This window comes from Protomyctophum bolini (assembly GCF_963924005.1).
Source record: "Protomyctophum bolini genome assembly, chromosome: 9".
Taxonomy (NCBI): domain Eukaryota; kingdom Metazoa; phylum Chordata; class Actinopteri; order Myctophiformes; family Myctophidae; genus Protomyctophum; species Protomyctophum bolini.
This window is the reverse complement of record NC_137870.1, coordinates 15,043,951-15,051,450: the sequence shown is the minus strand read 5'-3', so window position 1 is coordinate 15,051,450 and position 7,500 is coordinate 15,043,951. Positions and strand designations below refer to the sequence as shown.

The 7,500-nt window shown below is 43.0% G+C and overlaps 1 protein-coding gene across 1 annotated transcript in view; it reads right to left on the bottom strand.

Annotated features, from left to right (window-relative positions):
* Positions 1-7,500, bottom strand: part of plekhg2 (pleckstrin homology domain containing, family G (with RhoGef domain) member 2) — an 84,701-nt gene that overhangs the window by 59,687 nt on the left and 17,514 nt on the right. The gene's annotated exons all lie outside the window — the stretch shown is intronic.

Genomic DNA, 7,500 nt, shown 5'->3' with positions numbered 1-7,500 from the left:
GCCAACACATATGAACTATATGAACTGTGAACCTTTGTCCTAAACTGTTACTTTTAAGGAAATGTAAAAAAAAAGAAAGGTGTTCCATTGTGTTCAGTGCAGTACAGTATTTAGTCACAAGCTCTTGTTAAAACTTTTCTTTGGTTCAATATTTATAAAAACCCAAAGACACATTTTCACCATCAGAATGTTTCAAATATAGTGAGTAGTTTTTGCTGCTTTTGGGAGACATTTGTTTGCGATGAAGTAGGGCGTTAATTTCCGGAGGGGAAAACAAGGAAAAAGTTAAAATATGGAGATATGAGGTTTGACTCCCAGTGGTTGTGATAACACACACCCACACAGCGTAACAACTTCCCCTGATTCAAGAATCCTTTCACTCCAAAAACAGCCCAGCATTTGTTTGGAAAAAACTGAAAGGGTGAATTGTTCCTTTTTAAGCTATATGCTGTTCTTGCAAAGTTATTTATAATGTTAGCTATTGTAATTGAATACATTATGTAACCTTTCCTCTGTCTTAAAGCTAAAGTGGATACTATTAGCTTTGAAGTGGATACTAAATCAAATGTTAACTATTGTTATTTAATATGTAACCTTTTCTCTGCCCCACCTCTCTTCCATTCAATCCACACTGCCCAGAGCAGCCAAACGATTAGCTTTAAACTGGATAAAATAAGGAGGTTTATGGCTATGTTTTCGTCACTGCCGTTACCTACGACGCTGCCCGCAAGTCAGCCGCCGCCACGAGTAAATGGTATTTTGGTCCAGTGTCACCCGCTATCCATTATGCCGACACCGGTATTTGCGCCTAGAGGTGTGGTCATGGGCGTGTTGGCACGATTTCCCTTAAATTGCTATTTTGGTCACATATGAGGCGCATAGGAGTTTAAAAGCACCTGTAATCCGTAATGCCAATTAATTTTGTATAGAGCGGCACGCACGAGTCAGGCTGCTTCATCTCTTCTTATTCTCCTACGCATCTCTTTGTAATTCTCCTATAATCAGCAGAAGTGAGTGCCTGACACTTCCTTGTGTCCATTGTGTTTATATAATTGTCTAGTCAAAGAAGTTATATGTCCAAAGTAAAGCGAAATACATTTTCTCTTGCAGTGGGAACGTACCGAAAGTCTGTAAGACAAAATGTATGGAGTCAAACATCATCGTCTATCTATCTACTGTATCTACAGTCTATACTCCATCCTAGACTCACATAGCCAGCCTTCAATCTGCCTTTGCAATTGATATTGCCCCAGTGATATTAGTATGGCTACACAAGACTAACTCCATCCATCCATCCATCTACATATCATGGACTACTGTAATGCTGTTATGTATTAAAGCCAGTTAAAATTACATCTGGTATAATCATTCCTATTAAATACTATGCAAATGACATGCTGTAAGATGCAAGCCATGTTCTGGTTTCAGAATGCACAGGCTTGCTGTTTATTTGTAGACAGATGTTAAGTATATTTAGCATTGTAATTTCTCAAGCCGTCGCCCTGTTATTAGCTGACTAGAGTTCATGCTGTACTCAGTGTGCACAAGCTTAACCAAACGGACCCGTACGTAAACTGTAAACGCTAAACTGCATGAACTCTAGTCAACAAACAACATGGTAGCCTTGACGCCAATGTAGTCTTATGCCAAGTTAAAGCGGCACTATGTAACTTTTTGTTGAGTAAAATGTAAGTTTGTCTATGATATATAGTATGGATGGTAATGCAATATACTGTAGCGTATACAATTGGGGTGGTTGTATTTAGTCGCCGTGCTCTTCTATTGAGACATACTGACATACACATAGGCCTATAGATTGTCTCACCCAGACACAGGATCTGTTGGTAAAATAGATAGCATGTTATAAACAGATTAATTTGTTGACCTGGCGTCCTATAGTTTCCATAGTTTCAATGTACAGATGATTTATTTTTTGATAGTATAAAGTTTAGAATGACGCTGTAGGTTTACCTATGATCCTAGATTACTGAGGCACAACACTGTCTATTATATGCATTTGATGTACAGTATGTGTTTAGCATGCAAAAAACACCAAATAAAAACAAAACAAAAAAACAGTTACAGTCGATGCCACTTACAGTGGGTGAAAGTTACAGTGAGTGAAAGAGGAGATTCTCAGCTTCCTAAATACGTCAATGCCGTTTTTCTAGGTCAGATTTCAAACTGTCTACAGCCTGAGGGGTTCGTGGTGACTGTCTTAGAATGTATATGCGATTTAAAAAGTCGTTATGTACTGTACGTTCATTCCAAGCAGCTCATGTGTATCACATGCTTAATGAAACATTATTTATACTCTAATCATATATTAATTCCATTGATCTGCCTGGCGAGAGTTCAAGAGATAATTAAGAATGAATAAAAACTTTTTGCATGACATTAATGTATATTAGGCTAATTAGGCTAATCTAATTAATTATAAAAAACCCAACTGTGTGTGTGTGTGTGTGTGTGTGTGTGTGTGTGTGTGTGTGTGTGTGTGTGTGTGTGTGTGTGTGTGTGTGTGTGTGTGTGTGTGTGTGTGTGGTGTGTTTTCACGCTAGGGGAAAAAACACTTGTGGAGAGAGAGAGAGAGAGAGAATGGCTGATAAGTGTAATTGAAACCTAATGTTAAGAGAGGCTACACACACGATCATACGCACGCACACACACACACACACACACACACACACTCTCTCTCTAACCGTCTGTCTCAGCAAAACGATGTCATGCGCTTGACTCACACTTGGCGATGCTTTGTAAGATGACACAATGCCATCTCTGCTACTTCCTGTTGATGTAAACCACAATACGATGAGAAAGACAGACACTGTGTGTGTGTGTGTGTGTGTGTGTGTGTGTGTGTGTGTGTGTGTGTGTGTGTGTGTGTGTGTGTGTGTGTGTGTGTGTGTGTGTGTGTGTGTGTGTGTGTGTGTGTGTGTGTGTGTGTGTGTGTGTGCGTGCGTGCGTGCGTGCGTGTGTGTGTGTGTGTGCGTGCGCTGCTTACAGGCTGTCTGATCTCACTGCATTCAGGGACATGCATGGATGTTTCAGGTGGGGGTTACCCCCACATTAGCGGCTCTACAAACTCACGTCATCCATTTTAAATCATTTATATCCTCGGACCCCGTGAAATCCTCAGTGTTTATTTAACTCTGACAGTGTACAAATGGAACCAAATAACCCTCTGGTTTCATTCGTACACTCTCAGAGTTACAGAGCCATAAGGGTCCATTTGGTTCCAGTCATTTATAGTTGATGACTAAATGACTGGAATAATAATTAGTGGTCCTCACCAATGCTCATTATAATACGGTACCAACTCACTCTGTGTCTCAGAGGAAGGCTGTGGACAGTTCAGAAACACACCTACCAGTGACATCATCGATGGGTATTCAGGGTAAAGACAGCAGGCTATAATGGAAGCCATTGTTCTCGCCTTAATAAAACGAATCCAAATAAAACATTTATCAGCTGATGCATCATGAGGAGAGTAACGTCTTCACCTACAGTCTTTGTGTTGAGTGGGAGTGACTGTGATAAAACAGAAATGACAGAACTTGTGTTGGCTTACTGAAGGCTACTGTGGAATAGGTGACGTCTGATTTAAGCAGTCACACCTGGCCTGAGTCAAACTTATTGGGCTCACAGCTCTGTGAGTGCGACTACACACCTGTTGATGCACACAGGAACAATCTGTCATCACCACACACATTAGACAAGTTAGAGCACCGAAGTCTGACGTGATTTATGCATCCTACCCGGGTCACTCCCCCCCCCCCCCCCCTCCCCCCCACATTCTGAATTTGTGTACAAGACCGTGTATAATATAGCTTTGCATATAAGAACTTTGTTCCAAAAATAAACAAATGAGCACAGATATGGATCATACGATCATACGAAGCACCGAGTGGCGTGCTACGAGCTTGTAGGTCTGCTATTTTTGAAAAATCGACTGACATAGAAACATAGCTTTTTCAGAAAACTGTTGTAGGAGACATTTTTAGAATCTGATCTCAGGTCAGAGAGATATAATCAATGGCACACCATGACATCACCGCAATTGGTCCATCGCATCACGGAAAGGGAAACTGCTAAAGCTGGCCCCATTGTTATTGGCCAGTAGTCGCAGACCCACAAAGCTGGGTTGAAAACGCAGAAGTAAAGTCAATGACGTATCACGGCCACAAAGCACAGGCGTAGACTGAACTTCCACATACTCGGCATACATCACGGTCTATGACTTGGCCACCCGAACTGTGCACACAACATGTGCGCTCACGACTTGTCAAACGTTTCAATTGTACATATAGAAATGATCCTTAAATACTCGCATCCACCACCAACACATCCTCACTCGCTGAGTTAGTGAGACAAGAGTTACTAACATGACTCGGACTCATTGAACTCAATCCTCTCCATTGAGTCTTTTACAGTAATAAAGAAATTGGACCGAGCCTGGCTCTAATCAAGGACCGACTGGCTTGCAGACCTCTAGAGTGCTGAGTCGTAAGCTTGACATAATGATGGCATTAGTGTGTGTGTGTGCATGTGTGTGCTTGTGTGTGTGTGTGTGTGTGTGTGTGTGTGTGTGTGTGTGTGTGTGTGTGTGTGTGTGTGTGTGTGTGTGTGTGTGTGTGTGTGTGTGTGTGTGTGTGCGAGCGTGCGTGCGTGTGTGAGCGGCTCTTGACTGAAAGCATACATGGTCTTTATTTAGGGAAAAAACAACATTAGCGTGTTAGCACAACAGTTGACTTACTGACATTGTGACTGCCGCTAGCTAATTAGGCGCCAGCGTGTCTCTCAAAATAATACTTTCAGTGGGTTAGGACTATAGCAGCCATCTGTCTGCTTTGACGACCAAGATACAAACGTCTGTGTGTGTGTGTGTGTGTGTGTGTGTGTGTGTGTGTGCCGTTGAACATGGCTTGCTGACTGTTGTGACTGAATGTTGTGTGTGAGAATGAAAACACCATGCTGTGTTTTGATTGGCTGTTGTTTTGATTGCTAGCTTCCAGGCTGTTTGAGGGTGGGTCAACACAACAAACCAATCAGAGAGAGACCCCAAAATAGTTCTTGTTCTCCACTAAATCCCCTCCCCTCCCCTCCCCTCCCCTCCCCTCCCCTCCTCTCTTCCTCTTCTGACCTCTCCATTCTGACCTCTCCATTCTGACCTCTCCATTATTGTTAATTTGATCGTTTAGACTATGGTTTTTTCGTGGGCGTTCTCGCTATTTTCTGCTTGGTGATTTTCCACATATAATCAACACATGATCTGACCTATACAGTGTGTGTGTGTGTGTGTGTGTGTGTGTGTGCGTGTGTGTGTGTGTGTGTGTGTGTGTGTGTGTGTGTGTGTGTGTGTGTGTGTGTGTGTGTGCGTGTGCGTGCGTGTGTCTTAGTAGAGACATTGTGCATGCTATACTTTCACTAACGACCACAAACCAGACAACATCCTGTACTCAGAGTAGCGTGTGTGTGTGTGTGTGTGTGTGTGTGTGTGTGTGTGTGTGTGTGTGTGTGTGTGTGTGTGTGTGTGTGTGTGTGTTTGCATAGCTGTGCAACTACTGTGTTCTTGTACTATATGTGTAAAGGTAATTTGTGAAAAGGTTTAGTGTAAGAGAGATGTATAGTAGTGTTTTTATGGAGGGTTGCCTGTTTGTCTGCATGGCTATATAACTGCTCTTTGTGTATGTGTGTGTGTGTGTGTGTGTGTGTGTGTGTGTGTGTGTGTGTGTGTGTGTGTGTTTGTGTGTGGGTGTGTGTGTGCCGTGCGTGCGTGCGTGTGTATGTCCGTGAGTCGGTCCCTTATAGGAAATATGTGTATATGCTTGCTTACGTGTGTATGGCATGTGTGTGTATGCGTGCGTGCGTGCCGTGCGTGCGTCCGTACGTCCGTCCGTGCATGCGTGCCCGTGTGGTTGTGTATATAATAGCAGCTCATTATCCTAACTCCCTCTATCATTGGTCGGTCGCAGGGACAGGCAGTTAGATGTTGTGGACATTAAAATAACTCTAAATACACGTCCTCCATGCTTTACAGGGACACAATTATAACCTCCGACAACACTGTCGCAGCGTGTCACGACTCCTGTCTCTACAGAAACAGAGTGTCATGACTCCTGTCTCTACAGAAACAGAGTGTCATGACTCCTGTCTCTACAGAAACAATGTGTCACGACTCCTGTCTCTACAGAAACAGCGTGTCACGACTCCTGTCTCTACAGAAACAATGTGTCACGACTCCTGTCTCTACAGAAACAGCGTGTCACGACTCCTGTCTCTACAGAAACAATGTGTCATGACTCCTGTCTCTACAGAAACAGTGTGTCACGACTCCTGTCTCTACAGAAACAGCGTGTCACGACTCCTGTCTCTACAGAAACAGCGTGTCACGACTCCTGTCTCTACAGAAACAGCGTGTCACGACTCCTGTCTCTACAGAAACAGCGTGTCACGACTCCTGTCTCTACAGAAACAGCGTGTCACGACTCCTGTCTCTACAGAAACAGCGTGTCACGACTCCTGTCTCTACAGAAACAATGTGTCACGACTCCTGTCTCTACAGAAACAGCGTGTCACGACTCCTGTCTCTACAGAAACAATGTGTCATGACTCCTGTCTCTACAGAAACAGTGTGTCACGACTCCTGTCTCTACAGAAACAGCGTGTCACGACTCCTGTCTCTACAGAAACAGCGTGTCATGACTCCTGTCTCTACAGAAACAGCGTGTCATGACTCCTGTCTCTACAGAAACAGCGTGTCATGACTCCTGTCTCTACAGAAACAGCGTGTCATGACTCCTGTCTCTACAGAAACAGTGTGTCACGACTCCTGTCTCTACAGAAACAGAGTGTCATGACTCCTGTCTCTACAGAAACAGCGTGTCATGACTCCTGTCTCTACAGAAACAGTGTGTCATGACTCCTGTCTCTACAGAAACAGTGTGTCACGACTCCTGTCTCTACAGAAACAGTGTGTCACGACTCCTGTCTCTACAGAAACAGCGTGTCACGACTCCTGTCCCGACAGAAACAGCGGGATGCATTTTGCGTGTCTTAAGTACCAGGTCTTATTACCTAACTTGAGTAAACTAAAGACCTGGAGGCGTGATCAATGCTCTTAGGCCACTCAGAATAGCCAAATGGCATTGATCACGCCTCCAGGTCTTTAGTTTACTCAAGTTAGGTAATAAGACCTGGTACTTAAGGCGAGACACCCCAGGTGAATAGGGAAAAAAAGTTAAATAATAGCTATCACAATGAAACTTCTCCAGTTGATTACTTATATTAAAACTAAGATTTTTTGTATTACAAGTTTTCTGAAATTATATGTTTAAATATGAAAATTAGGCATTATATGCGCTAATTTGCATACATTTCGGGACGATAAATCTGAAGATCGGATAAAGCCAGGTTCAAAATTATCATTTCATTTTGTTGACACATTAGAGACAAAGAAAATTACACATGGGATTTTTGATATCTCTAATTATCACTCCA